Source organism: Ischnura elegans, chromosome 4 (assembly GCF_921293095.1).
Source record: "Ischnura elegans chromosome 4, ioIscEleg1.1, whole genome shotgun sequence".
Classification (NCBI taxonomy): domain Eukaryota; kingdom Metazoa; phylum Arthropoda; class Insecta; order Odonata; family Coenagrionidae; genus Ischnura; species Ischnura elegans.
The window spans coordinates 23,462,395-23,483,812 of NC_060249.1; the positions used below are offsets into that span (position 1 = coordinate 23,462,395).

Consider the following 21,418-nt stretch of genomic DNA (forward strand, 5'->3'; position numbering starts at 1 on the left):
TCCGAACTTGTGCCAGGGTTAATGAACACTTCGGTTATCGGTCTTCCGGCTTTGGTACAGTCTGAAGGTCAATGAGTTGTCATGGCAGAAGGACCTATAATTGCTCTTTGGTTATACGCAGAAAAATTCCTTGTGGCTGTAAATGGGACTGACCTTGAAATATGAACGACATAATGACTTCTCTTTTGTTCTCTTAGTCGTAATTCTACCATCAGACCAGGGCGGAGAGATTTTTAAGGTTTCATGACGAAATTGCTGTAGTTGTTTGTGTTTTTTTTTCTTTGAACCTTTGTCAAATGAGTTTTACATAATTGTTTTGCAGTTGTAAATTATCTCATGGGCTAAATGGCCCACGATAATAAATTAATTGAATTGAATTGAAATTCACGGCTATTTCCAGGTTATTCACGGTAGACGAAATTCACGGCTTACACACGGTTTTAAGGTTTTCTAGCCTTAGCGGGAGACCTGGCTGTATTTGTCCCACGTATTCTCCATGCTGACCTGCCAACCTTCATCGGTGGATTTTTCTTCCTCATTTCAAATATGAGGCACGCATTTTTGAGATTGAGGTTCAAATCTTGTTCCAGGAAAATGATTTTTCCACTGTGGAATTTCCGCAACACATGAGCACATACGGGTAACTCTACCACTAATCCACTCCACTGGCCGATCCACAGTTGATTATGTGAATTATCTTCCTCTTTTATACCCAACTCCAGTTTGCGATTCATGAAAATTCGAGGTGTATCGACTTAAACTAATTCATCATATTTCACAAAGATAAAAATATAGGAATATTACCGAGCACTTATTTTTCAATCGCATTTCTATTCATTGAAAATTGACCCCGATAGACTATTGCAAAGCATTAACTGTAGCTGGGATGGATAGGGAATGCTATTCAGTCTTGTGGTTCTCTCAGTGGTGCCCGAAATGGTGAAGACATTCCTGGTGAAGTTTCTCGGGAGGGCGAGAATTATATATTCTATTTTTAAAGATAAATGATTGCAATTATTTCAGTCATCATTGCTTTTAGCAAACTATCTTAATGAAATTAACTGCTCTTCTACGATGCTTTTCTCAAGTATTTTATCTCAGGCACCTAGATATATTTTTTTAATTAAAAAATCTCTTCTGCCTTTCCAAAGGTATTTTTTCGTCACTTTTCGTATCACTTATCCATGATGATTCATTCCGCAAAAATTCAATTTTTCAAGTGGATAAGTATTTTACTCTTTTAAGTCTTAGCAGGGACGAAAATTTCAAAACAGAAAAATGAATTGATATTTAAAATGTTGAAATGTTGAAAATTAATATTTTTGCCATACCGATTACACTGGATCTGATATCTGGAACAAAGATGAAAACGGAAACTAAGCTGGGGTTCAATAAATATTTATTTTTCAAAAGTTACATCCATGTTTTGATATTTGAAATTTTTGGAGGCAAAATCGGATGTTGGTAATACATAACATCCTATACTTTTCATCCTCCATTTCCTCTTATAATTTCTTTCCTTCCGAGGCCCGTCAACGACCCTCTCCCCCGAAAACCGCTTCATCTATTTCAGCTTCATCCCACCGCATCCCTCAATTCAACTTTCGCCTCTGAACTTTCTAAGCTACGAAACTCACCCAATGAGGCAGCCACGGAAGGCATAGCATATCCCACCCGCTCCACCTTCTCATGCCACTTGCGACCCCTCCTGCGTAACGCTAGATCCCGTGGGTGGCGCTCTGGACTTTCCCAAGGACATAATAAGTCCTTTCACCGGCTTATTCGTTTCCTAACTCATATATTTCCTCTATGAATCCACTGCGGGTGTTCTTGAGATTAAATCTGTTTAGAATAAAATTAAAGAGCACGTCACTGCATTAAAATTTCATAAAAATTTATGTGATTTTTTACATTATCAGTAGTTTTTCGTGGGATTGTATGGTATCCGGAGGAGGTGGCCGACAGCTGAGGATATTTTTGCCGTAAATATAAGGATCACCGGCATCAGTCTGATCTTAAAGAAAGATGCCTAGGAGACCATGGCGTAGCGTCTCATCAATCGGACAGAGTGTTGTTCGTGGAAGAGTGCTCTACAGAATACTCAAGCAGGTATCGGGCAATCTTTAGAATGTCTGCACAACCCCCTTAGCTAGTATTTCTACATCGACATCAACATAATACCCCCGCAAGCCGCCTGTGTGGCAGGTGTGTGGCAGGGGGTTTTAGGACAATAGCTGTCTACGTGTAAAAAATGAAGTGCTCTACGAAGTTGGGATTATAATTTATTGAAGTCCTTTATGGTTCGGGGGAAAAACAAATCCCCATATCTGTTCGTTCCGCAAAACATCCCTCTTAATTTATCGCTTCTATCGGACCTGCACCTCGAGTATGTAAATGTGACAGCGGCGACGACGATAAATGACCATCAAGTTCTGCTATCACGTTCCGCTGTACCATGCGATCATGTAAGCCACCGTCATCGCGCGTGTCATATAGGTACGAGCGCGCGAGGTTGGTATCTTTGAGAAATCTGAAGAGCCAATGAAATCCTTCGACACATCTCTGTCCGAGAATGCGTCGTCTGCGGAGTCTTTGAAATAACAATAACAAGCAACGAAAGCATAAAATGGAGGTAGTTCAAGTTCAAGTACTTCGCTTTGCTAATAGGTAATATTATGATAAAGTACTCGTATTATGGTAAAGGTATGGGGAAAGTGTAGTATTACTTTTCGATGTGTGATAACGTAATATATTATGCTAATGCTCACTGGGAGATGATGCAGTTATTATATTTGCTATATCGTAGAGAATGGTCGTAAAGTCGTGACCTTGGATTGAAACTAATTAATGTTGAAATAATAATGGAAGTGTAATCGCGCTAGCGATTTGAATGTAAGTAGGTAATAGTTGATTTATGATGATTAAAAAATCGAAAAGGAGTTTAACAATGTTGATATATTGGAGAATGTAATTGGCAATAGTTGATAATTAAACTTCGATATAAAGTAATTGACATTTAAATCACGGATGTACTTCAATTAGCAGTACTTTCCAATTTGCTGTGTGAAAATAAAGCTACTCAATCGAATTCACCACCATGCGTATATTAGTGAATTGAACAACATGGACAACTAATAATGTCAATAGAACACTCCGGTAGAAATAATTAAGAATTTTATTGGTTTTTCCTCAATTATAGGGCATTTTTAAATTAAATAAACAATAATTTTTTGCTTATATTTGCATTTAGTGTTCGTTTTTATGTCAGCATATGCTTGTCACCATCGGTTTCGAACGTGATAGACCGATGACGCTCGCAGCGTGATAAAGAGTGCGATCACGGTTTCAAAATCGCTGCTGTCACCTTCCGTCGTGGAAATCGCGTTGCCCCTGGCAACGACGTCGCTCTCACCCTTCTCTTAGTTACATAATCAGGGTGCTGAACTTGAACCTGGTCCCACGGGATGGAAGCCTGCAATCTAGCCACCACACCAATCCGAAGCCCATGCAATTAGTCCGCTGGCATTGAATCCAATATGCTGCGAATTTTATTCTATAGGTAACAAATGCCAGAGACGATTTATGCACCAATAATTGCACTTGGGCCTGGCAGATACATTTAAGATTCTTATCGATAATCTTTCATGAAATTAGTAGCAGCAAATTTTAACCTAAAAACATGAAATAATTTCAAGCTTACGCATGCAACTGAAAATACCACGGTGTTACACATTATAAACGTGCCAATTCACCAATTCTTCTTCTTAAGTTATCTTCAATGAAGCTTAAAATTGTTCAGTAAGCCTTCATACAGTAAAATTTAATGAAATTATTGCACTCTCCAATTAAAGCACAGTTTTATTCCGTGTAATGAGATAAAATAACTGCTGCGAGTGGAAGAAAGTATTTTCTTGGCTAAATGAAAAGGGAATATTCACGTATAAAATCATTTCAGGCTTGATTTTGTGGAATATTGTTATATCCATGATAAAAATATAATTGGTAATTTCCACACTACTTAATTTAACACTTAACGGCCGACCATTTTGACCCTTGATACTTGACCCTTCGACACCCTTGATAATGATGGTGCAAATGACCTTAGTTGTCGAGGCACCCTAAAAACAAAATACTACTTGATAATGATACAAAGTGTCGAAACCATGGTCGGTCGTTAAGTGTTAAAAATAAATAGTGTGGAAATTACCATTTGTGTTTTTATCATGGATACAGGGAATATTCACTTAAAACTAAGACGCTTGCAAGTATTGGGCCGTAAAGGTTAAAAGGGAGCACGACAGTAAACAGCATATTATTAAGATAACTAGTGTGACGTGAGCGGTGACCAACTCGGCCCTATATTTTGGCTTGGTACGCCGGTTGTTGTGCCATGATTCTCATATCTACGTGCTCTGCGGTACATTACACTAGCATATGCCTTTAGGTTAAGGCAAAATTTTGATTCTGGCGATGCAAGAACTGGATTACACCCCAGAGAGGAAACAGATGCTCCCTCCAGCATATTATCAGCATTCTCACCCCTCCTGCCTAAATGATCAAGATTAGTTATGCTCACAAAGTCTGAGACAACCCAAACCTAGCAACCACACACCCCCCCCCCTCCAGAACCATTAAAAGGAGGATTACTCTGAGATTAAGCAGAACTTGAACCCTCCCAAAGCTAAGGTACTCAAAGGATTTTCATTTCACTCCGGACACCAGAGTTCTTCCTTTATAATATTTCACTAAAAAACTCCTCAGTTAAATATGGTAGGACAATATTATCATGCACTCACATTTTGCGGGGACTTTCACGGGCTCTTATGACCCAACCATATCGTGCAGCCCAGCTTCGTCTAATGATGACCCTGGAACATTCTGCATACCCTTTCCCTCTTTAAATTTCTCATTTCAAGTTTTCGTATGAAACCCCACCCTGAAATATTTAAGCCTTCATTAAATTAGCAGCGAAGACGACGCTTATAAAGCAGTCTCTCCCGACGGCACGCGGTGAAACTCATTAAAATTTAATCCCCCGCCCTCTTAGCTCGTTCCCACCTTCGGCTTAGCTGTCGCATCTTATTTCCTGAGCGAGGGATTGAAGTTGTCACCAGCTTGCTTACTTACTTTCTCGTGAGAGCCCTCGAGAGAAAGGTTTTGCACACATTTATTCAGCCTCAGATCCCAAATGGCCACATTATTTTTCATAGAAACAAAGTACGCGTAAAGCAATGAAAAAATTTATATTACATCACTCCCCTACTCTTCCTAAATACGATAGCCTTCCTCTTAAATATGAAATTTTAATAGCATACTGATTTTAAACTATGCGCTTCGTTCTTCATTAAATATTTCTAAATCTGGTAGGTAACTTTTTCAAGCATGTACTTAGGAACTCCACTCCTATTTTGTCACTAGTAAGCATCAGTCGTCTGGAAGCCCGCAAAAAGTTAATGTATTTGAGTATATCACAAATAATGTATTGGCACTTAATGTTCTGTTGAGGTCTATAAGATTTTTTCTATACATCTCTTAGAACCATGTAAAATTTTGGGGCACGTTAGTCACTGATCCGAGAGATAAAGCGTATCGCGAGTGAATATATCTTCATACTGTTCCCTGCCGGGCTCTCTTATAAATCCCACAGTGCTGCTTCATACTCGCTAGTCGTATAAGGTAACGTAATGTGCTGTGTTTTTTTCGTTATGCTTATGTTCTCAGCGAGAAGTTATAATGCAAAATGCAGGATTACTTATAATAGGTAATTTTAGCATAGCGATTGTGACGTTAAAACAGAAATCCAGCAAGAATATTACCCTTTGCAGGTTATTGAGATGAGAAGATGATTCATTGTACCTTTTTGGCCATGCATAAATACGCAATAATGCTTAATTTCATTCATCTTTAATAGCTTTTATTTCATGTTGTTGTAGCACATGGCTACCTAGGCATTAAAACCAACGACAAATGGAAGGCGCTGGTTCATGAGCCCTATCGGTTGAGGCAGGGTGAGAAGGGTATCTCCAAAGAGATACTTTTAAAATAATGTGTTTTTTTAAATATCTATGATTACTTTTTTCTATTTAAAGCATAACACGTTTACATGATATTTATTGATGATGTGTAACGAAAAAGAAATTCGTTTCAAGTCAGTAGTGAAAAAAATGACGCACAATGAGTCAGTCGTTCAGTTGTTGTTTCATGATACCCACCGCCGTTATGATAAGGCAGAAATGGAGTTAAAATACTACCTTTGAAGATTATGGTGGTTTACTTACGATTCAATTTACATGTAGTGAACGTACTTACGATTACTTACGATTCAACTTATATGTAGTTAGCCATGCATTTTTTTCTCATTAATTTTTAACCCCATCTGTCAATTCAATAGCTGTTTATTTCGTGTAGTTGTGAAAATATGACTAATAATTAATATGAACGTTACTTTCAAACGCATACATAGAGCTTTCCTCAAATCTTTTATGTATGAGTAAGGAATGCAAAGCAAAATGCTCTTGCGCGAAAATGTAAATTTCTAACATTCCGTTTCCAGCTAATTTCCTTGCTACATCTGAAGCTACAGAAGGAATAAAGTCACCAATACAATTCTTTACCTCGGTTAAAAATATACTTACCGCTAGGTTTTGCGTTAATGCCCGCAGTAATTTGTTTTTAGCCACATTACACTTATTGCCATCTCAATTTATTGATTGAATGGTATCAGGTTCATCTCATAACTACATTTTAAGGAAATGCTCAAAAGAAGAAATATTCTTTAACCTTCCTTGGAGTGCAATGGATCTGACAGGCACATCGCGAGCTTTTTTTTTCATTTCTCCGCGACACTAGGTGGCATAGACACTTGGCGCTTATGGTTGCCATTTGTTATGACACACTCTATGCAGCCTTCATTTTTCGCATTTAAGAGCGACGGATCAGTGGCAGATTATTCAGCATATTTAAGTAAAATAATGGCATAATAAGTTAAAATAAAAGTATAATTAGATAAATAAGCTAGAAAATAAAAAACCTGATCTTATTGAACTCAGTTGCTAAAATACATTAAGTACATATAATAATATTTAAGACAGATAATAGCACGTTAAATCGCACCATGCTGGATCTGTCCGGGGCCGTATGACGTTGTGTAAAGGGGTTTATAAATAGCAAATAAAACGTCATACAAGTGTTCGACTACACTAGAAATGGTGCTTTAAACATTAAAGGTGTACCACTGAGCCATGCGAAGAGTTAATTATGTTTTTTCACTACTGTGCCTGTCAGGCACAGTGCACCTGAACTCAGCAATTCCAATATTGCGCCTGACGAAAGGTTAAGCACGATGGAAATGCTAACTACTCCATCCTTAACCACCATATTTAGTCATTTATCACCATAGAAGACACTTACCAAATATGAACTATTCAAAAGAAACGATTTTGGAAGGTTTTGCTTTTGGCAATAATATTTTTGGTGGAATATATTTCCTCGGTATATTTAAAACTCTATTCACTATTTACTATTTTACTAATGTCACCCGGTAAAAACATTTTTCTTCAGCAAGTCATATCACAAAAACCTTAGTAAATATTCCACCAGAATAGGCTCTCGAACCCTGCCTGCACCTCAATTATGTAAATGTGACGGCGACGACGGCGATAGATGACCATCACGTTCTCCTATCACGTTCCGCTGTATCGCGCGATCATGTAAGCCACCGTCATCGCGCGTATCATATAGGTACGAGCGCGTGAGGTTGGTATCATTGAGAAATCTGAAGAGCCAATGAAATCCTTCGACACATCTTTGTCCGAGAATGCGTCGTCTGCGGAGTCTTTGAAATAACAATAACAAACAACGAAAACATAAAATGGATGCAGTTCAAAGCTAAGTACTTCGCTTCGCCAATAGTTTATATTATGATAAAGTACTCGTATTATGGTAAAGTTATGGGGAAAGTGTTGTATTACTTTTCAATGTGTGATAACGTAATCCATTATGCTAATGCTCGCCGGGAGATGCTGCAGTCATTATATTTACCATATCGTAGAGAATGGCCAAAAAGTCGTGATCTTGGATTGAAACTAATTAATGTTGAAATGATAATGGAAGTGTAATCGCGCTAGCGATTTGAATGTAAGTAGTTAATAGTTGATTTATGATGATTAAAAAATCGAAAAGGAGTTTAACGATGTTCATGGTGAAACAAAACTCAGTACTATTCCACAAACTTTTATTTTAACAGTCTACTAGTTTCGACGTTTATACCGTCATTATCAAGACTAACCTGACTGTTAAAATAAAAGTTTGTGGAATAGTTCTGAGTTTTGTTTCATCATGAACATTTCATCGTCCCAACAAGTAACGCCCAAATCAGTTGAGTTTAACGATGTTGATATGTTGGAGAACGTACTTGGCAAATGTTGATAATTAAACTTCGATATAAAGTAATTGACGTTTGAATCACGGATGTACTTCAATTAACAGTACTTTCCAAGTTGTTGTGTGGAAATAAAACAGCTCAGTAGAATTCACTACCGTGCGCATATAACAATTGAACAGCGTAGACAACTAATAATGTCAAGAGAGCACTCCAGTAGAAATAATTAAGGATTTCATTGATTTTAAATCGATTATAGGGCATTTTTAAATTAAATAAACAATATTTTTTTCCTAATATATGCATTTAGTGCTCGTTTTTATGTCAGCATATGCTTATCACCATGGGTTTCGAACGTGATAGGCCGATGACGCTGGCAGCGTGATAAAGAGAGCGATCACGGTTTCATAATCGCTGCTATCACCTTCCGTCGTGGGAATCGCGTTGCCCCTGGCAACGACATAGCTCTCACCCTTCTCACAGTTACATAATTAGGGTGCTGGTATCCTTAAGAATGTCCTTAAGGGTCCTCTTCAGGTCCGCCGTACAATTAGTTTTAATGTCGCAAAAGAGTAGAATCGGTGCCCTTTCAAGGTTGATTTTAACTTTATAAATAACATAAAGTCTGATGGAGAATCGTTTGGAGAGTTGTGTGGGTGGGAGATCGTCTATCGGCGTGGGAGTTCGCGAATCTTCATCTGCCGAAGTTCTCTCCGATTTAAAAATACTGTACTACTCAAAACACTGGCTTCGACTAAAAGCTGATGCATGTGCCTTTAGGACCAATATCACTTTTGTAAATGTTTAGTTTATTTTCTGTTTTTAAGTTCATTTGTTGTTTGTTTTGTTTATTTGTGAGAATGTTTGTTTTTATTTTGATTTCTTTTATTGCTTTGTTTGAGACGATGCTATGGTGATAAAAGATAAATAATGGATTGTTAAGGAGAGAGCCATCTTGAAGTGGATGTAAAATAGGAATGAGAATAAAACAGTGTGTCAAGTGATATTTACATTGAATTTAATCGCTGTGATACGTTATAGCTTCATTTAAAAAAAAGGCTTGGTGAATCATTCGAAATGTCTCCATAGAACTTCTGCCAAGTTTCCGTTAACTCTTAATTACAAAATATAAGTCTCAAACGTGCACGAAAACCTCAATAAACGCAAACTTTTTGATAAAATCGATTCTTTTAGCTTATTTTAAATGAAGAATTGATTTCGATTAACTATAATAACGCATAGGCACTCTTATCTGAGGAATACTCAATATTTTTCAGTAGAGGATAATTGAAATTTCAGACTAATACAAGATTTTGGAGGAAAAAAAAACAGCAAAATCTCACATGTATTAACTTGTTGTACCTACTATATGTCAGCAATCTATGCTACCACAAAGTGTGTTATGTGTCACTTAAACGCATTCAATTTGAATATTTAAAAGCCAACTCTGAAGGTTGGCTTTTAAAACTCAAAGAAGAAGAACTCAAATGGTTGAAGGTAGAAATAACATTTTTCCCCGTATTGATTTATTTAGGGCTAATGTTGCGTAGCGCAAAGATGTAAATGAAAAGGAGCCCGAGGCCCAAAAAATATTTAATATTCATTCAAAAGTTATTTTCGAGTCTTTCATGGTATTTTATTGATGCATTGAGTATTATATTAAAATTTTAAATACATTTTAACACGAAATTTTTTAATGTTTAAAGGTGATGATCTTTGTATCGCTATGAAAGTTTCATGTGAACCTCTCAAGAAATCCAAGTCAAACAAGCAGCTTCTTATTATCCAACGGCTCCTATCCGAATTCGCGTAAAAGGTGTATATCACCCACCATGAGATATTGAGTTTTTTTTCGGAGAAATTATGATGGTGGTGTATTTTAGAAATGGTCTCATATTGAGATACATGAAGCCCCCATAAGATCCCATTTCAATTTTTATCGAATTATTTAAAGCTAGAACTCTAGCTCTGAAACGCTAGGATGGGCTGCATGACAAAAAATTGGAAATAGCAAACAAAGAACCAAATGTTATGCAAACAGCCTGAACTCTTTCGTCGAACGGAAGCATTGCTTTAATCTGTCCACGTGCATGTGCCAGGACCTTGCAAGTTCATTATCCCCACACTCAGTTTTTTTTACGTCTCAAATTACTCCCATGAACAACATGCTAGAGTTATCGACCGCAGAATCCTTGAATGAAGGATTGTATTTCTGTCCCTATTTTATTTTTTTTGATTCTCACTCCTTCGGTGAAATACAATTGTGTGTCAGAGGATCTTATTAATGAAGCTATTCTCACGTCGCAAAATACTATCATTCAATTCATTAAATGATAGTTAGGGCAGAACAACTCGTTAGTGGTTCAAAGAGGAATAAGATAACACGTGACTTCTACGATATCCAATTATTGTTTTGACATGTGTGTGACATAATCCGCTCATTTTTCTATTTCATCCCACTAGCCAATTAATATGAAAATCCACCAATTAACATTCCAGTGCCTTATTAAACGCAGGGTATAAACTGAGGTCAATAAATTGAGAAAGTCAGATTTTTTCGAACTAAAAATTATGAAAAAATAGCCGCTAGACTTCTACGGACCTAATAAATGTCAAAGAACAAAACGGGTCAAAGCTCATTCTTTGCGATGGTCTTTTAAGGTTTTTTGCATTTTCAATAAAATTCCATCTTAATTCCAATAAAAAAACAAAAATAATGGTATGAAGTTAATGAGAATTCGAGCAACGTATACACATGCACGAAATAATTGGAAATATGTAATAAGAGAATACATAGCAGCGAGTAAATGAGTATAATAACGTCACGGATCGTTTGCCGATGGGCGTCATTTGAATCATGTCACGTAACATCTTGTTGGAAGTATGAATAAGACTAACCTCCTGTCAAGCATCCCAGAGGGGCATCTCGCAGATGTGACTGCAGATGAAGTCATAGCGCTCCAAGGTCACTGGAGGCTCGCGTGTCCTCATGCCCCCGCTCACGGCTGGATTGTCACTAAAGCTATGTTCCCAGGACATGCGACACACATAGGCGAGTGAACACTAATCCACAGGTTAACCCCGGCTCAAGATTCCATTGCAGCCCGCTAAGCACAGATCTGTCACAAAGGGCGGGGGAGAGGATATAGTCGCTATGGCCACAAACGGAGACGCGGAATGTGTGGAGAATGGAGTGGGGAGTACTAGCTAACGTTCGCGGATTAACATCGCCCATGCAAGGGCGTCTACCAGCCCTAATACACCATTCGCTTCCCTTCGCGGCGTGGCAGGGATTAGAATCCCGGATTGCGCTTGTGTGGAAGATTAAGGAAGAGGACTGGTCAATCTAGGGCGGAAGGGAATTATGGGTTGGTTTGGCTTTGATGGGCTCGCGGGAGAAAATGACCGCTTAAAGGGACAACTTGCTTCTCTTATTTGATCCCAATATGGCACGCGACGCGTGAGAGACAGAGAATATCTCTATTATGTCTATGGAAAATGCAAATTTAAACGATGCACTGTCTCCCGCACACCTGTTTTTTTCAATGGAAAATTAAGCATAGCATACAGATACCTTAAAATGAGGAGAAGGTAATTATTTTTATGATACTTTCTCAATATCGAAATCTATTGAGTTAATTTAGTCAATTCACTTCACTAAGTAATAAAATAAAAATACTATGTTCTATTCCACGCTTTATTTTAAATAGTACGACCCGAGTTTCTGAATATCATGCTATCACCTGATGATATTCAGAAACCCGGGTAGTACTATTTAAAATAAAGTGTGGAATAGAACAAAGTGTTTTTATTTTATGATGAAGCAGTTCCACAAAGTAACGCCGGAGACGTGTCTTATGTTCACTAAGTAAAGTCATAACCTGCTAAAGAGTTGTTTTCTGAGCGAATTTTTTTCAAAGCATTTTCTAGCTTTGCTTTCATTTAGGAAAATAGTTCTCATGTAGATGAATGTTCGAAAACGATGAAGCTTAACTCATCACGATTACGAAAAACTGAGATTTGTAGCATGGTTTTTTTTTCGATAATGGCATAATGCAACATTATCCTTCATATTTTCCGCTACATTGATTGTGATGATAGTGTGGCGGAGGTAGTTAGGCGGAGGCTACATTTGCTGTACTATCAGGTCCCACGGAAGGGAGCATCATTTAAAATCATGACTATGATATTTTATTTCTCCGAAGATCATACATTTGATGCAGATTCGATGCACGTGATGCTCTGAGGCTTGAAAAATTTAGGTGTAGTTATTAACAATGACCTTCAAAGAAAGATTAGGGAAAAGGATCAGTCAATCTATAACCAATGGGATATAAAAGTTTAGGTGGTTGTTAGAGTGAGCTGGCTGGAGAAAGTGACCGTTACAAACACTATTCAACATTTCCTTAATTAATTATCTAATAAATTTTCAAAGTACTACGCGGAGATCAATAATTTATTTATCTATTTGGATCATACACAATCTTTTGTATACGAATCGACCACTATCTCATTGAATAATTGCAAAAAATAAAGAAATCGCTTTACATAAATTAGGTATCAAGAGATTTACTCCTATGTTTTATCCGTGAAAAGGTTATGGGCTCCAAATTTTTCGCTGCGAACAGAGAAATGGGCGACTTATCTCAGAACAAAAATGGGCCTCTTTATCATTAAAACTCTATCGTAACAAATAATATTAAACGATATTTTTAAACAATATTGAACGAACCAATTGCTGCACCTAAATTTATGGCCCTGATACGACCATGATGACTCCTACGAAACGATGATGAGACTATGATGACTTCTCCCTTTCTTCGACGAAAAGAGTGCGTTTTATAGCTCCAAGGGCCATCTCTTGAGAGGGGGCGTAATTATGGATGCATCAACTCTCCCATGAACTTCAAGATATAATGGAAAAATTTATTTTTTTAAAAGCTGTATTATGGATCGCTAGACCATGAAATTACCTCCGGAGCTAAGAAAAGGAAAATAGGTTACCGCTAGGCGGCTTGTGAGAGAGACCGTGGATGAGCATTTACGAGGGTTTTGAAACGTAAAAATTTGAAAGAATGTAATTGGGGGTAATCGAGGTTTTTATGAAATGTGCTAAGGAAGAATGAATTTCCTAGTTATTTCATGTAATCGTGTATTCACCGCAACCTGAAAAGGCGGAATTTAAATTAACTGTTTACTTTTGTATTTATTTTTATGCATATTAATTTACCCTTTAAAAAATTATGAGGCTCCATGGGTGAGAGAACGAATTTGGGCTGATAATGGTGACTATTCGTTTGCCTATCTTAATGTGTTAAAAAGTGTTACCGCATCGATACAAAAGATGTAGACTTTTTGTAATCTTTTAATGTAATGTAATCTTTTAAGAATAACAGTTTTTAGGCAAAACAACATCGGATAATTTAAGACGATGAAGAATAGCATAAATGAGGAATCACAAAGGTTAGGGGTATATAAGCTGTAATAAAAATTGAAATCCATTAAAAGTAAACAAATCAGGTAGGTAATACTCCACGCATTCACGATACAAGAAAGTTAAAAAAGAAAAAAATTAATGGAAATAAAATTACGACTTTTTAAATAAAACTTAATTACTCAGATGTCACTTGCTCAATTTGTAATACCGGAATATTATTGGGGGAAATAATGACCAAATAAAAATTTACACCCAATTCAAGATTAACGGAGAAATTAATTTAACCCTATTGGTTCGGACATTTCCCGTGTTATATTTCAAGGGTACGATTTCCTCGTCGTACCCTTTTTCGGGAATTGTGCCCTTAAAAATCACACAGAAAGTGTCGAAAATACTTCAGGGAAAATTACCAAGTCGTTACTTCTACCACTAATATAAACATGCTTCCGTAACAGGAAATAGAATTTGGCGAATGCTTTGGAGGTAATTACTAAAATAATCATACAATAATTCGTCTCTATTGGGCGTTATTGCGACCGGATGCCACATCTAACTCCTAAAAAAATATATATTCACGCTTACACATGGATTTGATACACTTATCATTGGTTGATAATCCTGGCGCTCTACCAACAGCCCACCATGAACAATGAAAAAAATTATGGAGGTGCTGGGATTTGAACCCAGGACTTTCAGCATGCGAAGCAGACACTCTACCACTGAGTTACACCACCGATACTACTTTGGAGCATAACGTCAAGTACCAGTCAAGCGAAAGAAAACATATCTGTAAATGAGGAAAATGAAAAAAAATATCATATCCAAATTCATGCGTTCGGGGAAAGTACCTAAGTATAAGTAAAAAATAAATGAATATCTAAGTAAGAGGCTAGGAAAAAAATAAATACGCTAAAAACTATAAAATATACGCTTCCGCAACCTAGATAATTTTTAGGAAGGCTTCAAAAGTTATTGGTGGCACTCAGAATGACGCCAAATCCAGCAAACACGTCCAACGTAAACACTGACGACGAATTCGAGTATGTATAGGACATTGAAAGAGCGTTGAAGTGGTGGAGGTCCGCTGTCTGACCTATGGATCTGCGCACCTATTTCGCGGGGAACACAAAGGTCCACGTAGGTTGTGATCGCCGAACTCGTTGAATTGCCAAGCAATTACTCAACGGAATTCGTGTACACGAAAGGTGAGATGGCCAAACAAAGCCGACGTCCACTTACTATGTGCCCTGTGGCCGCCGCCAATCAACCATCTCTGTCTGCTTCGTTATTCACCGCTGAAAATGCACGTCGCACATCAAACTTACTGGAGCCGTCAGACGACATAATCATAGCCTTCTTTCGTCAAGTTTGCTGCCAAATCTTTGACGAAAAGAGAACGTAAAACAGCGGAGTGGAATGCAGATTAAAATTCATGATTAACTAATGACTTCAAGGATTTGAAAATAGTTACGAATAGCCGAAAATAGAATAACAATAATTATAAATAGAAAACGTATTGGAAGGTCAAATCATCCAGCCTTGCCATACATTACTTTGATTTCAATTGATTTTTTTATATCCATCCTCACAATATGTAATTATAGTGGAGGCCAATGGTTCGATTCCCGGCTGAGATTAAAATGTGTTATCGGCTATAATTCCGCGCCAACGCCGTGTCATCATTAGCCATTAATTTAAATCATCCTTTTGCAAGCATGTTTAAAAATAAAAATTCGTGTACCATTTTATATTTTTCTTTTGATTCACGATTCGGCAATCTACTCGGAATAGCACTTGTGCACTTATTATCCATATTCTCTAACTTAATCGTGAAGAATAATGGACGAGCACGTATGTGAAAACGAATCAGCGCGGTTATTGATGGTAAAAAATTAATCAAATTAGTAGTTATTAAGGTATTTTTTCTCTTATTTATGTAACGGAATAGTAAATGTTGAAGTAGCGCCTGTAGCGGTCAGTATTTCGAAACAGGTACTCAAAGCTACACTATCTTTATCTCCGCTATAGTATATATTTTTAAAAACGTTTTCAATTATACGTGATAAATTAACATATCATCGTCACGTTGCCTCACTATACACTATAATGACATAAGCAATATATATCTGAAAGATAAGAAGTAAAACAATTCCGTATCCTAGTTTGCATACCCCATACCGTAGCAATAAAAGTGATATTAAAACAAAAATGAATAATTTTCACACCATCGCGACGTTGCTATAACGACCTGAGTGATAGATGTCTCAACAGTGCCTCGAAAGTATCCTTTGCATGCATAAAGGTGTAAGTAAAAATTGTATGATCCAAAATCTATGCCAGGAAATTAATCAAACAAGAATCATGAATTGAAGGTATTTATAAAGTTAAGAATGATTATTAAATTAACTGGAGAGAATTTAATTTTCATTTAAAGATAAAAAAATCAGTCATTTAATACTAGGTATATCAGAATGAGACATGAACCAGAACTCTGATTATCACAGAGCACGATATTTCAATGGAACAGGACATTCGATTTGAGAAAAATTACTTTCTGTGACTAAAAAAAATAGGAATTCGATGGAAAATAATTCTGCCAAATATTTCTGGCTAATAAGTTATTGAAAACGAGATGCAGGAGATATTTTTATCCAGACTTCTCTTTCATCCTAGTTGATAGTTCCCTCTGTCACCAAACTCCATGACCTAATTGTCTCAACACAAAAAATTGAAGGCGAGTGAATGTAGGATGCTTTTTTTTAATGCAAATTCAGTTAGGCATCCGGGTCAGAAATTTAATGAACAGAAGGGTGACAGGCTGGATTGACTTCTATCCTTCCACAGAAACAAAAGAGACAAGGTCAATGAAATGCGCGGCATCCGATTTTGTTTTTTTTTTAATTCCGCGGAAGTTGGACACTCCAGAGCAGCCACGCGCGGAGAAAAAAAGAGTGAGTCAAAATGGAAAAATAAACGAGATTTTAGTGACTGCGGAGAGACAAATCGAAAGGAAAAAAAGGGGAAAGAAGACGGTCAGAACGGAAAGAGTTATAGTGTACGCTGGCTTTCGCGCTCGCCTTTCCAAGAACAATATTATTCCGCCTAAAAAACTGTGGAAAGACAATGCTAAAAATCTCTTTTTGTACGCATTTTTGAATGGCCTCAATTCAGAATTTATTTCGTGGGCGCGAAACATTACGGAGTCGCGAAAGTATTGCGACAAAACCTACGAGGAAAAATCTTTCGAGAAACCTGCTCAGCACGGCGTATCCTACGCGTATATATGTGCCCAATATTTTGACATTTTGGCTTTATTTTCACAAAACATTTTCAGAATGACCACAATATTCCGTAAGCATTACAGGAAAAAGTTGAGTTTTTGATTCACTTTTTAGTATATTTATAGTCTAACTAGGTACTCATATGCGATGCGTCGAAAAAGTACTTCAACTGGAAACACAGCTTTAATTAATTTCACATCTCCCTATAGTTACACTTCCACTTTCATCATGTTGGAAATATTTTTTTTTACTTTGAAAGTGTAATAAGTAAAATAATATTTTCCATTGACAGTTTGTCAAAGGTTAATAACTTTTTACATAAAAAGTTAAATAATAAAAAGGGGCATTTATTCTTTTAAAATCCATTTCATTTAGCCAATAGAAAAATAAAATTAGGTAATTCTAATTTTAAAAGTTACCTATATCACTACTAATCAGATGTCGACGGAAAGGAGTTATTCAATATAGGTCAACTTAAACCTACATATACGCTCAGATTAAAAACCCAAGGGACCCATCATGAGGCATAATAGATAAAAGTATACATACCATGAATCATAAAAAACTCTACTTCCTCATAAACGTATCGAGAAGAGTGTAAAGGCAACAGAAGTAAAAAGCCACCCTTTCTTACACCCATGCATTTCCATACGCATGAGTGGAACGCATGCTTCAAAGGACAGAATTTATTTATATCCTAATCATATTCCCTCAGGAAATTAAAGATGCCGTTAATTCTTACTTAAACAATGGATGAAGATTTTCTGCGAAGGGTAAGAGGCGTTCCCGTCTCTTCTCCTCAGTCCTTGATTCAGAGCTTTGCAAGACAGAATTTGAAGGCGTCGAAGCGCAAGGAGTAAGCGTAATTTTCGTCCGTTTTATGTAAAAGGAATAGCTGAAGGTATCCGTTAAACGCGAACAGGCAGCAAGGACTAAAATATAGTTTTGCTGTTACATAAGTGGAGGTTAACTCTTTATGGTGTGTTTAGGTAAAAACAGATTTATCCCATGACTAATGTTATGCTTTAACAATATGCCTACTGTATGTTCTTATGCAAATTATTTCATAATTATATTTATATTATATTATTATATTAATATTGGTATAACGAAGCTCTCCACTGAATCCTACCATAGGCTAATATTTCGATGCCTTCATAATTGTTCTACTTTACTTTCATCATCTCCTCAACGTGTCTCATCCATTGCCTACCTCTGCAGTTTTCCCTTCCACCTATCCTTCTCGCTTTCCTCAGTTATACTTTATTATTCAGGTTTTTAAAGATTGGCCGATAGAAGAGCTGAGTGGAGAGCTGTATCAAACCAATCTTAGGAAATGGCTGTTGAATATGATGGTTGCAGGATGTATTTATCATGCCAAGTTTAGTGATTTTCGTTCAATTGGTAATCAATTTGACATGAAATTGGTCATTGTAGCTCTTGCTGCGGAATGACGGCATTCGCGCTCTGGTGGATAACAAGGACTGAATGAAGATGAACTAATCTGTGGAAAATTAACTGAGGAAGGCGATTAAAAATTCATAGGTAAAAGGTTGAGTGGTTTCCCTATGAAGGGATTAGGGATCCAGAGGAAGTCGACCAGAAGGCTATCTGGGTAAATCGTGATTGGGTTCTTTTAAAAATTGCTGATTGAGAGAGAGAAAAAAGTGCACGGTTTTAAATTAAGCGTCTTTCAAACGTAAAAAAACACGTTATATGCCCAATATGAAGTATTAAATTACCACAAATCCCTCATCAACATAATATTTTACCTCCTTCACCATCAATTAATTTAATAGATGAGTAAACGGCATTTAGCATCAATTAATGCAATGTATTTATAATCGAGTGTAAACTTAAAGTGCGTGGATACTGCGTGCACACTTATTTCGAAGAATTTTTTTTAAATAAGCTATAGCGTAAGGTAGCACATACATTGTTAGTCCAATAAGGAAGCTCCTCTGCCAGTAAGTTGACTATAAAGACCTTTAAAAAATATAAAATTTTCATATCCTTCCAAGAATATTACAAAGGCAAAGCTCCCATGGTCGCGCAGCCCAAGGAGGCGGAGTGTTTCATTTAACGCCCTCTACATCACTTCCTCCCTCGCAAACTCCTTCCACCTGTGACCTATTTGCAGCTAAGTCAAACAAACGCTTCTTTTTTGGGGCCGGCCATCCCTCTCGCCCACAATGCCCGTCGCAGCTCAGCGAGGCCCTTTATGAAACCCTCCCACCCCCAGCCGCTGCAACCGGGACGAGTATATCCGCACCTCCAACGCCGGATGAGATAGAAGCATGTGTGGATGCCTTCCCGCTGTTCAAAATGACGAGTTTATTTAACTTTTGGACCACAAGGAAGAGAAAAATGTGAGCGAGTTAATTTCATCCTGTTTCGAGGTGCCTCGCGCGGTTCTTAATTGGGTCCTTCTCCCGAAAATATTGCTCCAAGGAGAGATGCACGAAGATATTGCGAATTGTTATCCTGAATAAGTTAATTACGCTGTAAACCTGCTCTCGACTACGGAGAACAATGCGTCATAGGGCTGAAATTTTACTCGAGACGGCTATTCGGATTTATTGTTCATATGCATTGTCTACGGATTTCAGAACGAAGTATTTTCCTTCACCTGTAAACCATGAAACCTAATTTACTTCCCAGGAAACCTAAAACTCAACGCTTACCAATGATGCACCCAGGACGCATTTATTTCTACTACTTACGACTTAATATCCAAATTCCTTTGATTATGGATTTGTTGATAGAAATATCAAATGCATCCACGTATATAAAGGTTTCCATTTGAGTCGACTGAACTCTAATTCCGATTCTTTTGAATTTATGAATTTGGAAATACCTATCACATCCAATTTTCAAACAATATCGTTCAAATTGAACGCAGCGGTGACATCCAGATCAAAGGCCATCCTATATCACCCCATCCGACTAAAAACACTGATAAATGCATTCGCCAACGATGGAGCACAGGTTTTATTTTAACAGCCATTGTACTTATTTTCCTGAAATATATACTGAAATATACAAAGAAAAATGCCCCTTGACTTCGGCGCGAATGATAAAATCTTTTTAACGAAAAATTGAAAAAGAGACCAAATAAATTCTTAATTTGAAATGACATTTTATATCCAAGTAAAATTCATCATTTAGTGCTGTAAATTCTTCTCCTTTAAATTAATTGTCAATAATAAAAATAAAATAAATTTGCGAATTTCCAAAATTTTTTAAATGAGTAAGACGCGTTTTGGCTCAAAGACTAATCATCTACTACAAGTCATCTGCATAATTTCCAGACGCTTGCACAATTAAGTTCTGTATTTAATCCTTTCTTTGTAAAACCGAAAGGCTTACTAAGAAAAACAGTCTTTTTCTTACTCTATATTTTCGGAAATACGAAATAAAGTTTTATATTCAAGTAAATATGAAAAATTCGCCGGACACTTTTTAGGTTTTTGGCAACTTAGGTGTATTAACAGCCTCCCAACCACTTTATAACTTAAGTACCCTTATCCTTTAACGATTCATCCCTCACCATCCTTTGAGTGCCATTTCCCTCCCTTCTACAGCCACAAGAAGAGAGCACGATAGCTCCTGAAACGTCTTAGCTTCACCCACAAATTGGCCTGTGACGCGTACCTTCGTATTAATTTGAATCCATCGGCCAAAAATTGACGTCCTACACCCTATACTTACGGCAGATTTTATTCAAGAAGCTAAATGCATCAAAGCATTTACGAAAGAACAATGATCTTTCGGACCCATTCCCCAGAAAAGTCCTTGATTCCTATTCTTCCCTCAAACGTCGTTCGTGAGTAATGAGGTCACCTTCCCCATCTCTAGGGCTTTCCTAGGCGTGACTCGCGACCTCTAGGTCTAACGATTAAATCCAAGTGCAGTCCCGTCGCGCCTAGAGCGTCGGTGGTTACCACGGCCGCAGGAAAACAAACACTCTATCTAAAGACACCCGCTTTAGAGGAGGGATAGAGGGAGAGAATAAAAGAGGATGATTCCAAATATTTATTTCTCCGCGTCGTTAAAAAAGGCAAGAGGAAAGAATTCCATTACGGGACCGCATCTCCCCACTCGCTAAGGGGCTTACAAAATCCATTGCTGACATTTGGATCGTTTGCGAATTTTAAAGGTCCTTTTTATGGGTCACGCTACCCACAATTCCTTGGGTAATCGCAGAAAAAACTCACTTAATTACGGAACTTTTGGCAATAATACAATCCAACATTTCCTCTCTATAATTTATCACCTGAGAATCGGATATTTTCCATGTGAAATAATATTTATGGTATT

The 21,418-nt window shown here is 37.2% G+C and overlaps 1 non-coding gene across 1 annotated transcript; it reads right to left on the minus strand.

Moving 5' to 3' along the window:
• Positions 1 to 14,479: 14,479 nt before the first annotated feature.
• Trnaa-cgc lies at positions 14,480 to 14,551 on the minus strand. The gene has a single exon. It is a non-coding gene; the product is annotated as a tRNA-Ala (tRNA).
• Positions 14,552 to 21,418: the final 6,867 nt, after the last annotated feature.